Source organism: Cupressus sempervirens, chromosome 2 (assembly GCF_028749045.1).
Source record: "Cupressus sempervirens isolate cs-2001-9-10 chromosome 2, ASM2874904v1, whole genome shotgun sequence".
NCBI lineage: Eukaryota > Viridiplantae > Streptophyta > Pinopsida > Cupressales > Cupressaceae > Cupressus > Cupressus sempervirens.
Genome location: NC_143119.1, coordinates 535,770,727 through 535,794,052, shown reverse-complemented (window position 1 = coordinate 535,794,052; position 23,326 = coordinate 535,770,727).

Below are 23,326 nucleotides of genomic sequence, written 5' to 3'. Positions count from 1 at the left end.
AGTAAAGAAAAAATGTTGGGGATATTATAATATAGATTTAATGGTACTACTATAAAACCTTTTCTACATACTTAAACAATATTAAGGGTCACTAACAATATTAAATTTTTTTAGGATGGGTAGAAAGAATAAGTGGGTATCACTTATCAAGTTAGATGTGCAAGACATCCCAAATAAAAGAAGTCATTTCTCAAGTTGTGAACTTGAATGGACACCTATTGGAGATGATAGTAAACAACAGATAGACCAGTGTGTTGATATCCCTCTTGAGAGGCTCCCTCACTTTGTCAAAGGGGAAGGTTTATTGGATAGTATTGAAACAACATTTATACGTAGAAGGATTTTGGAGAGTAATTTGATAGAACCTACTAGTCATGCCACAAAGATGTATTCATGGTTTATCTAGCTATAATAAATTAATTAAGCATGTCACTTTTTTTTATATTCATTAATTTATATTTTTCACATGTATAAACAATTATCATTATGCAGTTGGGCCACTAGATAAAAGAAATGCACCAAAAAGCAAGGAAAGAAGTCACTATTTTACTCAAAAAATGAGTTGTCAAACCCACTTTAATGTTAGGGTTATGTATGGTACAGAATAGATATTGCAATAATTACATATAATAAATTTAGTCATCAAGATGCTAATGGTGAATTTTCTCATGGAATAAATGACCCTTCTAGTGATCGAAGGAGTAGTTTTGCACCAAGGTTGTCAAATGAATGTAAATTGTTTATTAAATCCTTACTATTGATGGGCATAGGGATTGACACAATATGTGAACGACATTACCTAGATTCTAGTTTAACAAAGTTGATGAATAAGAGGGATACTTGTTTTCTCCGAAAGGATGTGTTAAATGCATGGAAAAGAGTACATTCCCTATGTTCATAGAAAAAAGAGGATGATGCAAAATGTGTATGTTTGTGGCATATAGGGGAGAAAGATAACTTCTTTTTTTAATAGAACACCAAAAAATAAAGAAGATATTCTATTTATCATAGGCATCCAAACACCATGGATGTAAGAGATGATGGTGAAATATTCACATGATTCAATTATTGCAATGGACTCCGTATTCTCAACAAACAAACACTATGGGAGTAGAACAATGCTAATTTCATTTATGGATTTTGATTTAGTCATTAGTTTTATTTGTCTAAAAAATTAATATATTGTGTTTTTTTCATGTGTAGTATCAATGTTATATTTTTCTTGTATTTGATAAACAAGAAGCTAGTGTACCTATTGCATGGGCCATATCCTAAATAAATAAAGTTGAGGATATAAATGACTGGTTAACAAAGATTTATAAAAGAGGGGAACAATATAGAGAAGATTGTCATGTCAATGCATTCATGATGGATGATGCTAGCACCAAGATTGAAGCAATAAGTTTTTCTCTAACCTTAGTTTATAATTAGAAGAATGTAATTTCATAATATTTAGTTTATACAAATATATGTTTTCAAATTTTTAGCATAAACTAGTTTCAATTTAAGAATAATTTTATTAGAATACTACTTATGAACTTTGATAATTTATTGTCTTATAGATTATCCTTTAAATGTTGAGTGTTGTTATGCATTTGGCATGTGCATAGGACATGGTTGAAGAATGTGTACAAGTAAGTTAATATTTTATTAGAATTTATGAAAAATCACATACATAACATCATAACTCTATAGTGTGTTATCTAATCTAGATTTGTTAAAAATAAAGATGTTGGGAAAAGAATATTTGATAGATTGGGTGAGATAATGTATGTAATGCGTGAAAATGAAGATGTCATTACTGATTTGATAATAAAGTTCATGGAGGAATTCAAAGAAGAGAAGGAATTTATTAATTACTTTCAAAATTATTGGTGCCATGATGAGAGTCGCATTGGTATGATCATCAACATTATCTTTTATAACATTTTATGTATTTATATAATTTAAATTAATTATTATATATGATAAGATGTCATGTTTATTTTTCTAGCAATGTGGGCAAAAAAATTTTGAAGCTTCCCTCATGTAAATCAAGAAACTAATGCTGTGATAGAGTCACTCCCATATAAAGAGTCAACATCTAAGTGATCATTCTATGAAATGCACAAGAAGAATGGATTGACTCATTTATACACATCTTCATAGGGTAGAGCCATTCTATAAAAATAAAAAATATTTGTAGCAATTTGAATTTTTAACCAACTTCAAGAAAGAAAGATATTACATAATTTCCTTAGGAAGATCAAAATTAATACCACATATTTATTGTTATCTAGATGATCACCTACCAAACACATATAAAGTTAGAAGTCAAACAATTCCAACAAAATGGTATTTCATAAGGAATTTTGGACCAAATTTGCATGTGTATGATTGTGAATGGACTAAGAGAGGTGTTGGGCGTTCATTTTTCACGAGGTCAACGACAGGAAACCATAGTGTAATTCCTCTCTTGAAAAGAAAATCTTTTTAAGGATCCACTCCAAGGTTTAGTGTTTGTCTTGCGATGTACCAAAAATCACTCAGTAGAACATAAATGTGAATGTTCACGAGGAGGCCTTTGCTGGTTACAAAAACTCTTTTACCTTCAAATCAAGTAAAATTTGTTTGCTGTCTCAAAATATCACACCAAAAGAACAATATTTTTGTATTTTCTATTTTTCAATGAATGTAACTCTAACAATGCAAATACTATGCGGTCCTATTCTAACAGGGGGTTTAGCAAAGAAAATAATAAAACTGAAAGCAAATAACATGAAATCAAATAACTTGAAATTGAAATTCCTAAACGGACATAAGCTACAAAACACAACATGCTATGAGTTAAACCTTCGAAAAAATCAGTAGGAAACTAATGAAAATAGGAGCAACACTTTCTAGAATCCACTGATGCAATCGTTGGGGAGAATCTTTAACAAATCAAATGATGTTTCACTCTTCATCAAATCACAAGGCCACAGAAAGTGCGCTCATGTGAGACAAAAAGCTATGTAGACACAATCAGGTGATCTCTTCTCAAGCTCATTACATCAACAAAATTCATATATCTGTAGCAAACACTAGAACTAAAAGATCGCACAACCAAAAACAACGCAATAAACCTTTGGCTCAATCACAATCTCATGAATAAAATCCACAAAACAATGACACATTCAGGCAAGAATAACTACACTCCAAATGCTAGCACCAAAAGCATAATTTTATTGCATAATAATGGCAACCCTTTTTACATTTTACAATGGGGTATTTATAAGAAATTGTCTCCTCAATTTGTGTTGAGAGTGAGAGATATCTTGATACAATAAAATGCTTTAAAATACATTTAAACAAACTAAATATATACAAACTGACACTCTAACTGGTGCTTAGAGGGACTCCATCCATATTTTATTCATTAATTGGATGCAGGAGCCCTTTACATATCAAAAAGAATGAAAACATGAGAGAGAAAGTAGGAGGAAGCCATCAATTGAAGTAGAAGTGCATGGAGACACCAAAAATAGAAGCTGACCCTTCACTTGATGTGTGTCAAAGTTAACTTGCCATTAAAATGTGTTTCCAATGCATGGAAAGTGTTATTTTTGGAACTAGCAGTCAACTATTAGCGCACCTCTAAATTGCAGAGCTACGGACTTGTGGAGCTGCGGATCTGCGAACCTGCATACCTGCGGAGCTGCAGAGCTACGAAGCTGCATAGCTATGGACCTGCAGATTTGTGGACTTGCGGAGCTCAATTCACCAAAAAATCAAAGTTTTCAAATTTGAAAATGGTTTCTAGGTTTTGCTCAAATGAGGTTTTAGATCACTTTTTGTATATGATCCATTCCCCTTTCTGATTATTTACACCCTCTTTATAACCAATTATTTTCATAAACTTGCACTCCCTCTGCTTCTTCAATCAAAAATCTCAAGGCACCTGAATTGAATCTTGCCCCCATAGCTGCATAAGATGAGGAACCTGATTTGCTTTATGTGTCCAACCTCTGTATCTTTAACCTTTGTCTTCTCTCCACCTGTCCAATCCTTTCCAGTGAGAAACCAAGTGATCCAAATTATCCAAGATGATCAAATGTTTGCAAATTTTTCATATTTTTTCACAAATTTTATAGGTGTTTTTAAATGACCTTTTTGGAGGTCTTTTGCTCAAAATTTCAAGTTGAAACCTTTTTCGGTCTCTAAAACTAGGCAATCGAAGGTTCACTATTTTAGGGACTAAAATTAGATCTTCATTTCTTCTTTCCAATGGTGTAAGGGGTTTTGAATTCTGAGGCTCGAGTCAAAACTTATGATCTCGACAAGTTGAGGATGTCATTTTTACCTATAAAAGCAGAAAACATTAGTCCGTAGAGTTAGCAATGCATAGCAAAAACACTAGCTATTCAAACAAAACTAGAGGTGAATCTTGAAATTTGGCTAAGTCTAAAATTTTGAAGCCCTAAAATTTGGCTAAGTCTAGATTTCTTAAGCCTTGAAATTTCCTAGAATCTTTACCTTATCTCCAAGAGGTCTGAAACCTATCTCAAAAGATTTGTTGCATATATTAAAATGTATCTTAAGTATATAAGAAATTAAATATACATCAACTTATACTTAAATGATATATTTTAAACCCCTCTTGTAGCTACTCAGACAAAACTAAAGGTGAAAAGGCAGCCTGGCAAGGGCACATGGTGCCTTGGAAGTATGCGGTGTGAATGCACATGAGGTGCCTTGGTCATGTGCATGTACATGTATGAACTATGGCAGTGCACGGGCACATAGTGCTCGGTACGCAGCACACGGCATGGGCAGTGCTCGACGCTCATGCGCGCAGCGTGCACAGCGCTCAATGCAAGTGCAGGCACACGGTCATGGGCACCTGGCGCGAGTGTCATAGGTGTGGTATGTGCAAGCGCACGATGCATGGCATCATAGGCACGCAGTGTATAGCCCATATGTCACGCAAGCACGTGGCACTTTTTTTTCAACTTTTTTAAAATTTTTTAAAATTTTTTTTAATTTTGTGAATTTTCAATTTTTCAAGTTTTTTGTGTTTTTTTGAATATTGACTCTAAAATTCTAAGGTATAAAAAAAACTCTTCCTCTCGTGACTCTCAAACTATGAGTTTGGGAGTCAAAAAAAGTAGGGGGCCCCCATTCCTAGCTAGGAATGGGGCGTGCATTTTGGAGACCACAACAAATAGCCTTGAAAAAAGGAAGAAATGACCAAGGCATTTCTTCATCAAAAAAAATTCTTTCGATGTGTGTCAAACACCAACCAAGCTTCAAACATCCCAAGCATCTTTAGGATGACTTCTAAGTCAAAATCTCAAAACTCAAAACCTTCCAGCTGAGTGTGTGCATTGTGTATTCTTTCCTTTTGATGTGTCAGGCTACAGTCAATCAGATTTTTCTGACAACTCAAAACAATCTTCCACTCCTCCTAGCTCATTCATTCAAAATCTTCACAAAGGCTCTTTATTAATCAATTGCTTGACCAGATGAGAGAATTAGTTTGAGGGCTCTAAACAGGATGTCATGTTATTTTAATTTTTGGCCTCTTGCATAATTGATCCATATCATTTAAAATGTTACTTTTAATGAAGCAATAGTTTGAATACAAGACACTCTTTTTTTATTTTTTTATTTTTTTTTTGCAACATATCTTTAACCATTTCAGATCTTTAGAATCCTTCAGACTTAACACTATCTTTTCTTTCTTTCTTTCTTTCTTTTTTTGAATTCTGTATTGTGACTATGCTTAGACTATGTAGTCAGAACATCAATGTCGTTTCTTGTATTTGATCTCTTATGAACATCCCTTGCGTTCTTCTTTTAGAACTTTTTAGGAAACTCCCATGCCAAACAATGATCTTAGCAACCTTTCAAGGAGACCCCTCCTGTTTGAACTAGTCAGAGTTTGGATCATTTCTCATCATCTTTGACTTGAATTCAACAGCACCCAAAATGATGAAATCTTAAAATTTTCAAAGTGTTGAGAGCTTGTTGGTCTAGGCTTCTGATTTCCAGACTGAAAACCTCCAATTCCACAAGGAATGTCTGTTGGTTGGTTGGTATAAAACACACAGTCATCCAAATGTTTTGACAAAGAAATACCTCCTCCTAAAATCGGGACCAAAGAGTGGTTAGTAAAATCTTGAGAAAATCCCAAGTACACCTTACCCTCTAGGACTGACATAACTTTTTTTAAAAATTAACACACAACTAAAAGAAAACATGCAACACCTAACTAGAAAGACTAAAAAGACTAAGAAAAACAAAAAAAAAAAACTTATTTACAGAAAAACTTGAATAATGACAATTTGGGGTAGTTATTAGTAGATTTCTCATTGTGTGCAATAGTAATGAACCACCCCATATAGTTTTCAGAAATGTTGACTTGTATTTGTACTCAAAAAAATAAAGTTTGGACAATCTTGGTTCAAATTTAGGGCACAAATCACACAAAATCAAAAGTTGTGGTAACTCTTTATGGCCATGATTAATCCACAAATAAGTTCTCTTACCTTTAGCATCATATTTAAATTGAAAATCATCAAACTGAGAGGGATAATGGAAATATATCACCTAATCCAACAAGTCCCCCACCATAGGGGTACACTCACACATTGTAATTTCTTCTTCTGGTGGTCTCATCTCATGGTACACCACTTCACGTGCACATGGAGACACTTTAGGCTCTACTCTAGGCTCCCTTAGACTAGGGAACTCCATTCCTAGCCTCCCTTTTGAATTATAGGATCCATTACTATCATCGACCAAGATGTTTTTTGCCTCATATTCCAAAGAAGCTTGTTCAAAATCATATTTTCCCTCCATTACAATCTCCCAAGCTAACAAGAAATCTGGACAAATTTCTTCTGAATGGAACCCAAATGGATGGATTCTACATGACTCAGTTATTGCATGGTTTGATATATGTGTAGAATACCCACAAATAGACATTTTCTCAGTCAAGCTTGAGACCAAATTGAACACTCTATCCATCTCTTCTAATGACAAATCTTTTTTTGAAGGAGGCAGCTTATCGTTATCCAATGGGGAATCAATATCACTACACGAAGAATTGGTGTCTTCTTTTTGATGACTTTGTGATTCAAAAATCTCACCAACCTCATGACCCTCCACATTTTCATCACCTTTTACAACTTTATGGAGTTTTGGAACTTCAAAATTTCTCATGTCCTCATGATCTCTTGGCATATCCACACTTATTACAACATCAACACTTGGACGAATTTCTTCATTGAATGGGAATACAAACTCTTTTTGACCATCTTCATTATTTAGTCCTCCTGTAGATTCATCATATGATTCAAACATCATTGCACTAAACTACAAAGGTTGTTTCTCCATGATTTGGGGAGGCTGATCTGAAACATCATTGTGCCCATACCCATTTTTACTTGGACTCATTCTTGTAATACAATTATTCTCATTGTTGATGTTCCTATAAAGGTTAAAATTCCCACTTTGATTTTGAGAATAATTATTTTAGGTAGAAATTTGTCATGGATGATTGACTTGGTTTCTTGAAGAATTCAACTTTATTCTCACAAGTTCATTGGATAAAAGAGACATTGTCTCCTTCATGGCCTTAAGCTCTCTAGCCATATTATTTTCTACTTCAATGGATGTAGTTGCTTTCTGCTCAAATAAAGTGGTCTTTCGAGACCCATATCTGAAATATGTAATTGTTTGCATTGGAGTAGCAGTAACCTGACTTGTGAATGTAACAACCTCTTTGAAAACCTTCTCAATGGTATCAATGTCTCTGAGTGGGAGCCTTCTTAGAAAAATAGAAGTTAATGAATCCATTGTTCCAAAGTAGATCTGGATGGCAGCCTCCTGTGGTACAGTGTATGAAAACTCCATTCTTTGATACATCCTATAGAAGCGATGATTAAACTGGGAAATAGTCTCATGGGGATCCCTCTTAATCAAGATGAACTGATGATATAGAAGAGTTGGATCAACATAGATCTTGAATTGTTTCAAAAACTTTCTCTCAAAAGAGTTTCAATCCCTTACTGATGCTGGTGGTAGATTGAGGTACCAACTGAATGCCATTTCCCCCAAAGTGTAAGGAAAAAGGCGGCATACCACATCCATATACTGAATCTGGTTTCAACTAAAAATCTCCTTAAAGATTTTGATATGATCTTTTGCTGTTCGTGATTCTCCATAGAGGAACGATGGGCAAAAATTTTCATGATTTTTGGACAAGTCATGTAATGGTCCAGTTAGGTTCAAAGTTGAACTTTGGGCATTGAAGAAAGACATGGTGCATAATGAAAAAAATGTGTGAAGTGCAATGTAAAGTGAATGATGATGATGAAATGTGTAATATGAATGGGTGGAGTTCTTGGAATCCCTTTATCACTGTGACGCTTATGAAAGTGACAGAGTTGTAGGAACTTGTGTTTATTCTAGAAAAGTGCACCTCTGGAGAAACACACTTTCTCAAACTAGTACACCACAAAATTTTGCGGATCTGCAGAGCTACGAAGCTACGAATCTACAGACCTCCAGAGCTGTGGAGCTATGGATCTACTCACCTAAATTTTTGAAATTTTTTGAAGTGATTTTTGAACTTTTTATATAGTGTAGATTATTGCAAGGGTGCAAAATTCTTGAAACTTTATCAGAATATTTCTTGTTTCTAATAATAGGTTCTTTATAGGCCCTCATTCTAGCACCACTTCTGTTGAGCGTTCATTTTTCACGAGCTCAATGGCTGGAATCTATAGTGTAATTCCTATCTTGAAAAGCAAATCTTTTTAAGGATCCACTTTAAGGTTCAGTGTTTGTCTTGCAATGTACCAAAATCCACTCAGTAGAAGATAAATGTGAATGTTCATGAGGAGGCCTTTGCTGGTTCCAAAAAATCTTTTACCTTGGAATCAAGTAAAATCTATTTACTGTCTCAAAATATCACACGAAAAGAACAATATTTTTGTATTTTCTGTTTTTCAATGAATGCAACTATTATGAGGTCCTATTCTAATAGGGGGCTTAGCAAAGAAAATAATGAAACTGAAAGCAAATAACATGAAATCAAATAACTTGAAATTGAAATTACTAAATGGACATAAGCTACAGAACACAACACACTGTGAGTTAAACCTTCGAAGAAATCGGTAGGAAACCAATGAAAATAGGAGTAGCACTTCCTAGAATCCACTGATGCAATCATTGGTGAGAATCTTTAACAAATTGAATGATGTTTCACTCTTCATCAAATTAAAAGGCCACAAAAAGTGCGCTCATATGAGACAAAAAGCTATGTAGACACAATCGGGTGATCTATTCTCAGGCTTGTTACGTCAACAAAATTCATATATCTGTAGCAAACACCAGAACTAAAAGATCACACAACCAGAAACAACACCATAAACCTTTGGATCAATCACAATCTCATGAATAAAATCCACAAAACAATGACACATTCAGGCAAAAATAACTACACTACAAATGCTAGCACCAAAAGCATAATTTTATTGCATAATAACAACAACCCTTTTTACATTTTACAATGGGGTATTTATAAGAAATCATATCCTTAATTTGTGTTGAGAGTGATAGATATCTTGATGCAATAAAATGCTTTAAAAAACATTTAAACAAACTAAATATAAACAAACTAAAACTCTAACTGGTGCTTAGAGGGACTCCATCCATATTTTATTCATTAATTGGATGCATGAGCCCTTTACATGTCAAAAATAATGAAAACATGAGAGAGAAAGTAGGAGGAAGCTACTAGTCAAAGTAGAAGTGTATTAAGACACCAAAAATAGAAGCTGACCCTTCACTTGATGTGTGTTAGAGTTAACTTGCCATTAAAATGTGCTTCCAATGCATGGAAAGTGTTATTTTTTGAACTGGCAGTCAACTATTGGCGCTCCTCTAAATTATGGAGCTGTAGAGCTACGGACCTATAGATCTATAGACCTATGGACCTATATACCTATGGAGCTATGAACCTACGGACCTACGGACCTATGTATCTACGAATCTACAGACCTACGGAGCTCAATTCACCAAAAAATCAAATTTCTTAATTTTGAAAATGATTTCTGTGTTTTGCTCAAATGAGGTCTTAGATCACTTTTTGTATATGCTCCATGCCCCTTTTTGATGATTTACACCCTCTTTATAGCCAATTACTTTCATAAACTTGCACTCCCTCTACTTCTTCAATCAAAAATCTCAAGGCACCTGCATTGAATCTTGTACCCAATAGCTGCATAAGATGAGGAACCTGATTTGATTTATGTGTCAAACCTCTATATCTTTAACCTTTGTCTTCTCTCCACCTATCCAATCCTTCCTAGCAAGAAACCAAGTGATCAAGATTATCCAAGACGATCAAATGTTTACAACTTTTTCATATTTTTTCACAAATTTTCTAGGCATATTTAAATGACCTTTTTGGAGGTCTTTTGCTCAAAATTTCAAGTCAAAACCTTTGTCAGTCCCTAAAATTGGGCAACTGAAGGTTCACTATTTTAGGGATTGAAATTAGATCTTTAGTTCTTCTTTCTAACGATGTAAGCAGTTCTAAATTTTGAGGCCCGAGTCAAAAGTTATGATCTCGACAAATTGATGATGCCATTTTTACCTACAAAAGAATAAAATATTAGTCCGTAGAGTCAGCAATGCATAGCAAAAGCACTAGCTATTCAAACAAAACTAGAGGTGAATCTTGAAATCTGGCTAAGTCTAAAATTTTGAAGCCCTGAAAGTTGGCTAAGTCTGAAATCTTGAAGCCCTAGAATTTGGCTAAATCTGGATTTCTGAAGCCCTAAAATTTCCTAGAATCTTTACCTTATCTCCGGGAGGTCTAAAACCTATCTCAAAAGACTCGTTGCAAAAATAAAAAATATCTTAAGTATAAGAAATTAAATATACGTCAACTTATACTTAAATGATATATTTTAAACCCCTCTTCTGGCTACTCAAACAAAACTAGAGGTGAAAGGGTAGCTTGGCAACGGCACATGGTGCCTTGGTAGCGCGCAATGTGAATGCACATGGGGCACCTTGGTCATGCACATGTGCATGTATGAACTATGGCAGCATGCAAGTGCACAATGCTCAGCACGCACGGTGCAGGCGCAGCACGTGGCACTCTGCGTGGGCGCTCTGTGCTCGACGTGGGTGCTTGGCACTCGATGTAGGTGCGTATCATGGGCGAAGGTGAGTGATGCGCGTCATGAGTGCAAGAACTCAGTATGGGCGCAGGCATGGGCACGCAGCGTGTGTCGCGGGTGGGGGTGTATAGCTCGCGGTGCAGTCGGCGCTCGACGCTCAAGTGCGCAGTGCTCAGTACAAGTGTAGGCGCATGGCCATGGGTGCACAACATGAGCATCACAAGTGTAGTGTGCGCAGGTGCACGATGCATGGCATCATAGGTGTGCAGCTCCTAGGTCACGCAAGCACATGGCTTTTTTTTTCAACATTTTTTTTATATTTATTTTAATTTCTTTTATTTTGTGATTTTTCAATTTTTTGTTTTTTTTGTGTTTTTTTCGAATATTGACTCTAAAATCCTAAGGTATAAAAAAAAATTTCTTCTCCCAACTCCCGAACTATAAGTCTGGGAGTCAAAAAAAGTAGGGGGTCCCCATTCCTAGCTAGGAATGGGGCATGTGTTGTGGAGACCACAACAAGAGGAAATACATGCAAGAATGTGTTGAAGATTTTATATATTCTAAAGAGGAACACACATGATGAAGTTTTTGGTAAGTATCATTTAAAATTTAGGATTATTTTATTTACATTTTATTAAAAAAAACTATGTTGACTATATTATTCTCATTTAAAATTACAGAAGCTTCTACTCCATTGGTCTTTGATGATGAGGAAGTCATAGGAAGATCAAGTCATGACATTAATGTCAGTGGTAATGATCAATATGATTTGTATAATTAAATATTAAATAATTTTATGATTTTCAACATTACTTACTAAATATTTCAATTGTAGATGGTTGTATAATTTTTTTAAATCAAGATATGCTTGAGGTTAATGTTGGTGAATGTGAAAAATTTGATAAATTTTAAAACTATCATTTTTAATGAAATTTCAATATCTATCAGTAATTTTGACTTTGTCATTGTTAAATTTGTATTGTAGATAGTTGGAATTCATCTACTACTATCAATGATAAGTTTCAAAAATCTATTGATTATTTAAATTCATTGTTCCAAAATTTACCAAGCCAATCTATTGAAAATTTTAGAGAAATTTATGCATCTCTTGTTTCACCTTCCAAATTTAAACCAATCCTCAACTCAGATAACATATCTATGAGATGGATATCACAATGGTTGTAACACCCCGCCAAGGGACCCAAAAGAATTAACCTAAATTTTTACTAAGTTTTCCAAACATTTTTTTTTTTACTCATGAAAGATAAACCATTCATATCAAACACATAGTAGCAGAAGCAATAGCATACATACAACTAAAAGCATACATAGCAGATTACATTCCATAAGGATCCCAAGACGTTGAGTCACATTTAATCTAATTAACACTAAGTCTAACAACTACCACACCCACATGAAAGAATAATTAAAGGTCCATAGTCCATAATATACATTTGTTCTAAATGCCTCTTGGCAAATGAAATTCAGAATACTCAATCATCCACTATACATTTCATAGGGTATAAAGGCTTAACTGATTAAACATATGTAAAAATAAAGATACACCATCCTCATTAAATCCATGATATAAGTGCAATAAAGTAAATGAAACTATTAACATACATGATACATCCATCCAACAATAAAGATATAACAACCATCATAAAAGATATCCATACATCATAAAACACAAGTAATCTAAGAGCATAGTTCCTCGCAACTATCAATAGCATCATTAGACCATTGTGGGCCCTAGCCATCCCTCCATGCATAACATCCCCAGTCACTGAAGAGATCATCAGTATTATCATAGTAGGAATGTCACTCCTAAGACATACTACAACATATGCATAAAGAATTCTAACATGCAAGAATAAAGAATAAGATGATCTACAAAGAAGATAACATCATCGATCACATGCTAATCATTAATATAAAGAAACATACCAGTAAATAACATCCATCATAATGATCCATGAATAGAGTGAAGATACATGCCAAAAAAGAAAGCCCTGGAGGAGATAGTCTCAAGTCTCATCAAGATATCAAATCATATAACACAAGTACTCTTTAAGTCCAAGAATCATAAAAGTATACTAACTCAAAGATTCCAACATAAAAGGGTGGACACCTATACCCAGAGGCACAACAATGACATGTAGGAAACCTACTATGTAAGTGGGAAAGTGGCATCACACGAATCATGCTAGAGTTACCCTGGTAGTCTCTCAATAGAACCTGCCCCCCTAGTGATCCCTATGTAGCCACCAGTATCCTCTCGTACTGACGAGGCATACTACGAAATGCAAGGTCGCAACCAAGTGTTCTCTCTACTCCCATCCTAGTTTGTACTAGCACTCAAGGCATGGGAAAGAACATACAATTATCTTATTAGGTTTATTTTAATCCCTATTTAGTGTAAATGTTTTCACTTATTAAATAACTTACAATGAGTTACCCTGGCAACCACTTAGGGCCCTGGCCCCCATTGCAAGCCACTTCCTGACACTACAAGTAGATAACCTACCCTAAGCTCAAAAAATCACAAATCAAAAAATCACCTCAGCCCTATACAAGCGACTAGAAAGCATCATAAAGATAATCAAAATAATCACATTAGTTCTCACAAGGAACTCAAAGGCATCAAATGATAATCATGATCACAACAGTTCTTTATCAAAAACTGAAGGCATCAATGAAAATCACAATATCCATCGGTCCTCATCAAGCAACCATAAAGTATCCCAAAATAAACCACAATGTCCATTAGTTCTCAACAAGCAACCAAAAAGGCATCTCAAAGAAAATAATATTGATTGAAGACTACAAAATGGTCTAGTCAAAACATGCACCACATGACAACATCAAGAATTAAAATCAAACACTTCAGTCCCATCAAGGTGACTGGAAAGTAAACCAAGTATAACTGATCGATGACTCAAAAATAGTTAAGTCGATTATCTCATATACATATACCTCAGCTTCACACAAGAAGAATGAAAAGCAATATCTGTAGGGCCCATTTACCATTGCACCAAAAGCCATGACTGTTAGTGAACATGGAACACCACATAATTAACCACCTGTGGGCAGGGGAGCACATTGCATCACCCAACAATCTCCCCCTCGATGCGCATACCAGGTGCTTACACGGGTCAGGAAGGCACCGGGAAGATTTGAACCCATGACTAAGCCAAAACCAGGCTCTGATACCAATTGTAGGGCCCATTTACCATTGCACCAAAAGCCATGACTGTTAGTGAACATGGAACACCACATAATTAGCCACCTCTGGGCAGGGGAGCGCGTCGCATCACCCAACAATATCAATCAGTAAATACAAACATCCCATAGAGCATGCCATCACATTACCATGGTTGGGTTTAAAAAAGATTGAGATCAAATAACATTAGCATGCCATCATATTCGCATAACTCCCAAGCCTCTTGTAGACTTCCTAACTGGTCAACACTCTAGGACCACCCAAACCCCAAACATGAAAAGCATAAAGAACAAGATACAAACACATATTTTAGTTTTCTTTCATAATCACATGGTTAAGCCAAACATGAGGTTTCAGATTTTGTTTCAAGTATATTTCAAGTGTATAAGATTCTCTGTTTAATCTCCAAGTCAACCCATTTATCTTTTCGAATAAAATATAGAATTATCCCTCCATTATTTTAAAATAGTTTTCTAAAATAATCATAAGACACTTATTTAAATCATTGAACTAGTTCCCATTGACTTTTAGATAAAACCATTCGCATTATTCAAAACATTAGAATGACACTTATCAACTTTCAAATAATTAGTTTACAATTTCCTTAATACACTTCAAGGACAATAATTTATTTAAAATAATCTTCATTGGTTTTAAGTAAAATCAATCTCATCAATAATTCAATAATTTAATTCCACTAAACACTTTTTAATATCTCTTTTCTTTTAATTTTTCCTCATTTAAAAATCCATTTACTAAAATTGACTCATAATTAATTAGACTCCTTCTACTATTAGCTAATCTTAATGAAATTTAATTTAATTAGATTAGTTAATAAATCATATAAAACTAATGCATAATAATAAGATTCTATTTTAATTTGAATCCAAACCCAAAACAATTTCCAAATCTTGATTCTACTAGGGAAGATTGCAATAATATTTTCAATTCCCATAGTTGGATGAAACAATATGCATGATTGAATTCTAAATTAAAAAATTGAAGATTCATTCATAGAGAATTATTCAAACACACATAACAAACACGATGAAGACAGGAAGAGAAAGAGCATAATAAAATATGTGAAATAATCATGAGTGCCTACCTAGACACTGATGCTAATTCGCTATGCCTCAGAAAATTGTAGAGAAGCTCCTCCTCTTAGAACCTTCTCCTTTTCAAAAATTCCTTCCTTCTCCAAAATTTGCAATTCCTCCAAGAAATGAACCCCCCTAAGTGACTAGAAGTGCTTGTAGAAGCATATGAGGATGCAGAAGCATACTAAGAGAGCCTGTATATAAAAGGCCTCTAAGATGCATCTAGAATGTGTCTAGAAAGAACTAAGAGATAAGCATGACAACTAAGCACATAACTTCCATGATAAAAAGATAAACATGATGAGGTGTCTAGAATGTTGCAGACACCATGTGCTCAAATGATGTGCTAACTCCTAAGTGTAGACAACACCTACATAACTAGAGTGCAAACTCCTATGTTGTCAACATGACAACTCACAAGAATTCACATACTCTTATGTGAATAAATATTAAAATAATGCACATTACTCAATTAAATAAATTTTTTAATTTAATATTCACTTTACTCTTTTCAATTTAAAAATCTCATGCACTCACTTTATTAAATCCACTTGTTTTATCTTAATATATTTTAATCACATGCATCATGTGATCTAGAATCTTTTAATAATTTTAATATCTTTTTCACTTAATTGATAAAATATTTATTAACTTAGATAATAATATTATTGAGCATTTATTTAAAAATAAACTCTAAATATATTATTATTAAATTAAATAAATATTATCACATTCCAAATTTAAACTTATAACTTTTATCTTCAAATTTAATTCTTTTATTTAATTAATTTTCTAATTAATTAAATAAAATAAATATTAAAATATCATATTAATTTTCCATTAAATTAAACCATTAATTAAATATTTTAGGGTAAAAGCACAGATCTGTGTCACCTTTTGTGATACCAAAACCTATTTTGGTAAAATCTCATTTTTCTATCAAAACTCACTTTTTTCCAAAAACTAAAAATACCCTTTTATAGATCTCAGATTCAATATCATCATTATATAAATTTTTGAGTGTTTTGATTAGTTATAATATGTTATAATCTCAAAGTATTATAAGTCGATATTTCAACATTTTAGAAGATGCTCCCTCAAAAAATGAAAAAAAATAGTAAATCATATCAAAAAATTAAAAATTTATATTTATCTCTAGAAGAGAGAATCCTCTTCAAGAATATGTAATTTTTTTCAAGAAGGTATAGATTTGATAGGAAAGTTTTGACAGGAGGAAAAAACTATTGGATTCTGATAAGGTCAAACTTGAGTACTTATAACAAAGAAAATATACATCAAAAATAATTATTTCTTTTTTTGTGCACTAGCTATACATGTCATCTATAAGATATTTTCAAATCGGAACAAAAAAAGATGATTTGCATATACTCAAGTTTGACGGGAACTACACCCTTTTTTTTTACAATTAAAAAAGGGACTTCAAAATAAAATAAAATTAATAAATTCTTATTCAAAAAAATTATAAAAATTATAGGCATAAAATTCATCCAATTCTACACATTTCATCAGTTTACATCATCTTCATATTTTAAACACAAATACCATTTTTTTATCACTAATGTTGAACTATCACATTTTGATATCACATTACTTTATAAAAGGTGACACAGGTTTGCGCTTTTACCCTTTAATTAGGCTTAATTAATAGAAAATTCACCAAGAAAGAGTTCGGCAACAATAGCAAAATGCAAACTAGGGCAGGCACTACAATGGTTTAGTACAAGCAAAATGAAAAAAAAGTTGTTCAATTCACCAAAAGCATAAATCCCTATCTAGAAACTTAAATAATAGAGTTGAGGAGAATGAAAATTTCCAGTTCCACTCTATAGGATGTAGAAAGGAAAATAAAAAGAAAAAGGTCACAAATCGCTCAAGTATAGCGATTCAAAAAGAAAGAGATATTATCAAGCAACATCGTGCGTGTATTTTCAAGAAAAAATATTTTAGTAATTACATAGCAATAATTTTTATTTTCATTTAATGTATTAATTATATGTCATTGTAGGTTTGGGTGGTTGAGAATGTATTCCATGACATCAATTACCTTTCTCTATTGATCTAAACCATACAACAATTGATGAAGTGCAATTTACAAATGGTAAGCTTTTAGCTATTTTAAGTGTCTTTATTACTTTAATAAAAAAAGAAAAATTGGTTTGTATTTCTAGCAACTTTTGTATGTACAAGATACAATTATCAGAGATCAACCATCAATGATCAATATTATCCTTGCCCATACCTTTCAACAAGCTATTGTAGGTATTTAGTAATTTTAATATTGTTTAGATTATTTAAATAAATTAATTATATACTTGAACATTTTATCTAAGTTAAAATGTTAAATATTTGTTTTTTTTGTAGATTTTGATGATCAATAAGAAGCTCAACTACTTATGTTGTACTTCTCCATTGATCTTAACCAAACATTAACAACAATGGATATAATAAATACTAGACATGGTAAACATTATATAAATCAATGAGTTATTAATATTTAGCTTGTAAATTTATTTTATCAAAGTTTACATATTAAATCTTCATATTATTACACGATCAGATGATGAACAAAAAAATCAAGAATACGTGCTACAAGATTCCATTGAATCTAATCAGACATCAACCAAAAATGATGCAATGGAAGCTAGATATGGTAATGAAGTTATGAAATAAACGTAATTATGAGTATTAAGTTTACAACTGTATTTTAAATTTATTGATGATTTATAATAAATGTTAATGCTTTTGTCGAATTAGATGATCAATGAAAAAATCAAAAACACATGCAACCATATTTTATTGATCTTAATTAAACAATAGCAAAACCTAACACAATGCAAAGTAGAGATGGTAAGGAAAATACAAAATGAACTTCAATCAGTTGTGTCTTTAGTTTGAAAATGAATTTTATTATTAGCACAATACATCTATAGGTGTTGATGATGTTTATATGGAGGATGGTGATCAACACTTTTTTGTAAATTTATTGAAGTGATAAAATTGGTTCCAATTAGAAGAGAGCTTAATATAAGTCAAGACTAAGATCTTCACTATGAAGGATTTTCAAAACATGTTGTATTATTTTATCATCCAAATATTACATCCTTGATTTTGTGCTTTTACAAGCGATTTGATTTTGTCTCATAGTGACAGCTTTATAATGCTTTGAGTTATATTTTTGGTACTATTGTTGTTCATCATCTTCACATATTTATGTTGTCTTGAACTTTCCATGTGGTATTTGATTAAAGTTAGCATGTAACATTTGATCCAAATTTAGTATTGCAATAACACAAATGTTGAAATAATGTATGTGTATGGTTATGAATAATATGGTCAAATTAAGCATTTTTTTTAACATTTTATATGGTTAAGAACTACATAGTTTTTCTCATTCTTACTTAGAAGAAAATAAGATGACAAGGCATAGAATATATAAAATGAAATGATTAAGTAGGTTACTTGTTTAAAAAATTATATTCAACACAGTTGTCTTATGAATTGTTTTGTCTGAAAAATTGATACTTGCTTAGTTTGTTGTCATTAAATAAGTTTGATAAATAAATTTGGAACTATTAAATGATACATGACAATGGAGACAACATATAAACATCATGTTAAAAAATAAGAAAGTTTGAAAACATATGTATTTTTATGTTGTATCTATAAAAGAAATATATTTTTCTAAATTATATATTTTTATTTTTTTATAATTAATAATTTTAAACTATTTCATTTCAAATTATTTTCTTTTTCAAAATTAGTTAGAAATCTTCAATATGTTAAATATAATTATGTTAAAATATTAATTAATTTATTAATGTACAAAATTATTGATTCAATTTCATAATATAATGAATATAATAATCAATTGATTTAATCTTATGTCTCAAACAACTAATTTTTCATTGAAAAACTTATTACTCCTATAAAATAAACATCATTTCTTTTATTTATATATTACTATATATTTAAAATTTAAAACTAACAATATAATTATTAAATAAAAATATGTCAAATTCTATTTACTTATCTAAAATAACTAATATTTATTATATTATTATATACGAAAATTTTAAAATTGTACAACAATGTAAACATAACTAATATCATATAAACTTAACAATATAAATATCATATAAACTTAACAACAATCTAAACATAATAATTTTTTTAAAATAAAACTTTAAAACACAGAAAACAAGTGTCGCCGCAAATTGCAAATCTAAGAAGCAAGGGGGTTGGGGATTCGTAAGTTGAACCAGTTCAACTTAGCTCTTCAAGTGAAATAGATTTGGAGAATTTTCAACAAAAAATGTGAATGAAGAGATATTTTGATGTCAAAATATGCTAATGATCTCAATCTTAAATAGTTCATTAATAAGGATTTTGATCGTAGTGGATCTTCCATCTACAATGGTCTAATGAGAACTAAGGATCTTGCCTTTGAGAAAGCCAAATGGCATGTGGCCAATGGGGAAGATATTAACTTTTGGCTTGATGACTGGCTCAGTTCAAGTCCTCTTTGGGAAAATAAGGCTTTCAATAGATGGGCTAATGTTTGCATTGAAAGATTTGGGAGCAAGGTGAGTGACTATAGAATTCACAATGGGTGGATTGACTTGGTAGAGGTGTCTGAGGAGTTGAAGCCACTGATGGATATCGTTAGACATATTCCTCTATCCTACAACAAAGATGCCATTGCTTGGGGGGAGACTGTGCATGGTCTTTATACTATGGCATCTAACTATGAGATACTGCACTTACAGGGCCAGGCCCTAGTGTGGGCCAAAGCCTAGTATCGGAGCCTTATCCCAAAGATCAACATTTTCTTCTAGATCTTGCTCCAAAATCATATTCTCATAGTGGATAACCTCACAAAAAGAGGTAACATGATGCCCAATAGATGTATCTTATGAAAAAATAACAGTGAGAGTGTTGACCATATGTTTATACATTGTCCTTTTATTAATTCTATCTAATCTTTTTTCCTGTCTTTTTCCAACCTATCCTAGTGTTTTCCATCCAATATTTTGGAGCTCTTTATTTAATGGTAATTCAGGATGGCTGATAAGGAATCCAAGACTTTATGTATATGAGCCTCACCTCATGTGTCTTGGGGGAATCTGGAAAGAGTGGAACAACCAAATCTTCAGGGATAAGGAAGCTAATGCAAAAATGGTTTTTCATAAATGTCTCAATGCTTTGATGGAAAATTACACCTACATTAAAGGACCCATCTCCCCTCTGAATGCAATGGTCAAAGACAAAAGGGAGGGTTGTAGCTGGTCTTTCCCACCTGAGGGTTAGCTTAAGGCCAATTTTGATGGGGCAGCAAAAAGAAACCTGGGAAAGGCCGAGGTTGGTGGCATCATAAGAAATGCACATTAGAAAGGGATTGTTGCTTTCACTGCTCCCCTTGGGATTCAAACTAATCATTATGCAAAGGCCATTGCAACACACTAGAAAATCAAGTTAACAAAAGAAATTGGAGTGAAATTCCTTTCGCTGGAAGGAGACTCTAAAAACATTATGGATTGTCTTAATGGGAGGAACAAGCCTACTTGGACTACTAGAGATATTATTGATGAATGCATCCAAAAACTTCAAAGTTTTGAAAAAATTGACATGGCACAAGAGTACCGCAAGGCCAACAATATGGCAGATAGGTAGGCAAATTGAGCAATCAAGTATAATGAGACAGTTAAGTGGATGGATGGACATGATATCCTGTTAGAGTTTAATGAGGTCATTGAAAGGGATCATATCCTGGGTAGATTGGGTATAATTAAATGCCATAATAAAAGTTAGTAAGTTGTGCGCTATGATCAGTAATAACATGTGTGGATTTATTATGATAATCAGTAATTTATGGGGAATATGAAAACTTGTGAAGTGGAAGTATGATATTTCTCATACTTCCCATATCTACAATATCCATCAACCTATTTCAAGTACTGCTTGTGGTAAGTGAATTCACAAGGCAAAAAGAACATGTCAGAAAATGAGGAGAGCTAAAGGCTTGTAGGTTTTGAAGGGTTTTGATATTGACTACAGAGACTGCATTGAGAAGAACACCATGGTTGGGGAAAGATATAGGAGGGAACCAGAGGATGAAGCCTAGAAGTGGAGATGAGGATCCAAGGTGTGGAACATTCTAAGGAGAGGGGAAATAAATAATTATATTAAACACCTCCATGGATGGAAACCCTCTATAACAAAAAATATGGTTATAAACTAGAATGAGGGCATGGTTAAAATCAATGGAGTGGAGTTCTCTATAATGAAAGAAATTATCTCCCAAATTACTAGCATCCCTAGTATTGGCAAGAAATTTTACAGAGACCATAAAGTATTTGGGCAAGCGGTGGCACAATTTACTAAGAACCGAGAGGAGAAAGATGTGCTGGTGAAGAAAGGTACCCATTATCTCCCAAGCTCCATCAAGCCTCTGTGGAGATTTTCGCTCTATGCAATCATCAAATATATTACTCTTGATATTAGGTTTGATTGCATATGCACTTACCACTTCATGCTCCTCAACCCTTTCAGGTATGGGGCAAAAATTTCTATCCCCTTCTACCTTTACTCATCCATGAATGATAATATTAATGAGTATAAAGAAAAGAAAACTAGAAATTTAGTTCTCCATGAGTGGCTACTATTGTAAATCTATGAATACTTCAAAGCTAGGACTATTAATAAACAAATCAAAGATAGGAAAGAGGGCAAGAAAATAAAAGGGGATTCTGATGAGTCTGAGTAGACTTATTCACCTTTGGATATGGAGGAAAGTCTTGAGATGCACACAAATTTGGAGGACTCTAAGACACTGTAGTGTGACTCGAGGAAAAAAACCCTCAAAACTAACAACAAAGAGAAAAATATGCACCCCGAGCCTACACAGGACATTAACACTTCTTTGGATAAGGGTTACAATGAATGGGTTGAAGGGATGGACATGGGTGGAGATAGTGCTAAGGAAGAGGAGAAAATTAGGGAAGGGGATGGTAAGGAATGAAATAAGAGAAAGAGGGCCATCACTATCAAAGGGCTGACAAGTAAAGAGAAGGAGGTCACACTATTAGGGAATTGGAAAAGGAAAACCCTAGATGACAACAAGGAAAAATAGTGGGATGAGAGTGAGAAGATGAAAGGGGACCCCATTGATAGGGAGGGATCCAAACAAGGCTATGAGGATGTTGGCACTAGTACCTATAGATGCTCAATCATGGGGAACGATAGGAAGGTGGTGTGGAGGAATGTTGACTCTTCTTTGGCCAATATGGGCATTAAATGGGAGCTAATCAGAACATAGGTCAAAGAAAATAAAGAGGGTAAAATCTAGCTAGAGGAGGTGATCAATCCTGCTTTGGTCATCCTCAGTGACATTATTAAGGAGAATTTAGACATGGATTTCCTTAACAATGTGAAGAACAACATGGTGGATAGCTTTCATACCACTAAGTGGCTTTTCCAGGAAATCCTTGACCTCAAACACAAAATGAGCACTCTGGAAAGGGAGACCTATAGCTTAAAGAATAAGGTCAATGAGGATGAACAAAGCATGGAAAGAAGGGTGGAGGAAGTAAACAATAGAACTCATGTGATGGACATGACAATGCAAGGTATAGTTGAGTAGAGCTCTAGCATCCTCAAGGAAAATGAGAACATCAAAAAGTTACTTCACTATATGGATGATTAGAGCATTAGCAAGGAGTGAGACCCTAACACCCACAACTTAAAGGATAGGACTTTCGATGAAGGCACAAGAAAGCAAACCAGATCCAACACTAGGAAAAAGGATACCCTGGCCCCAAATCAGGAGC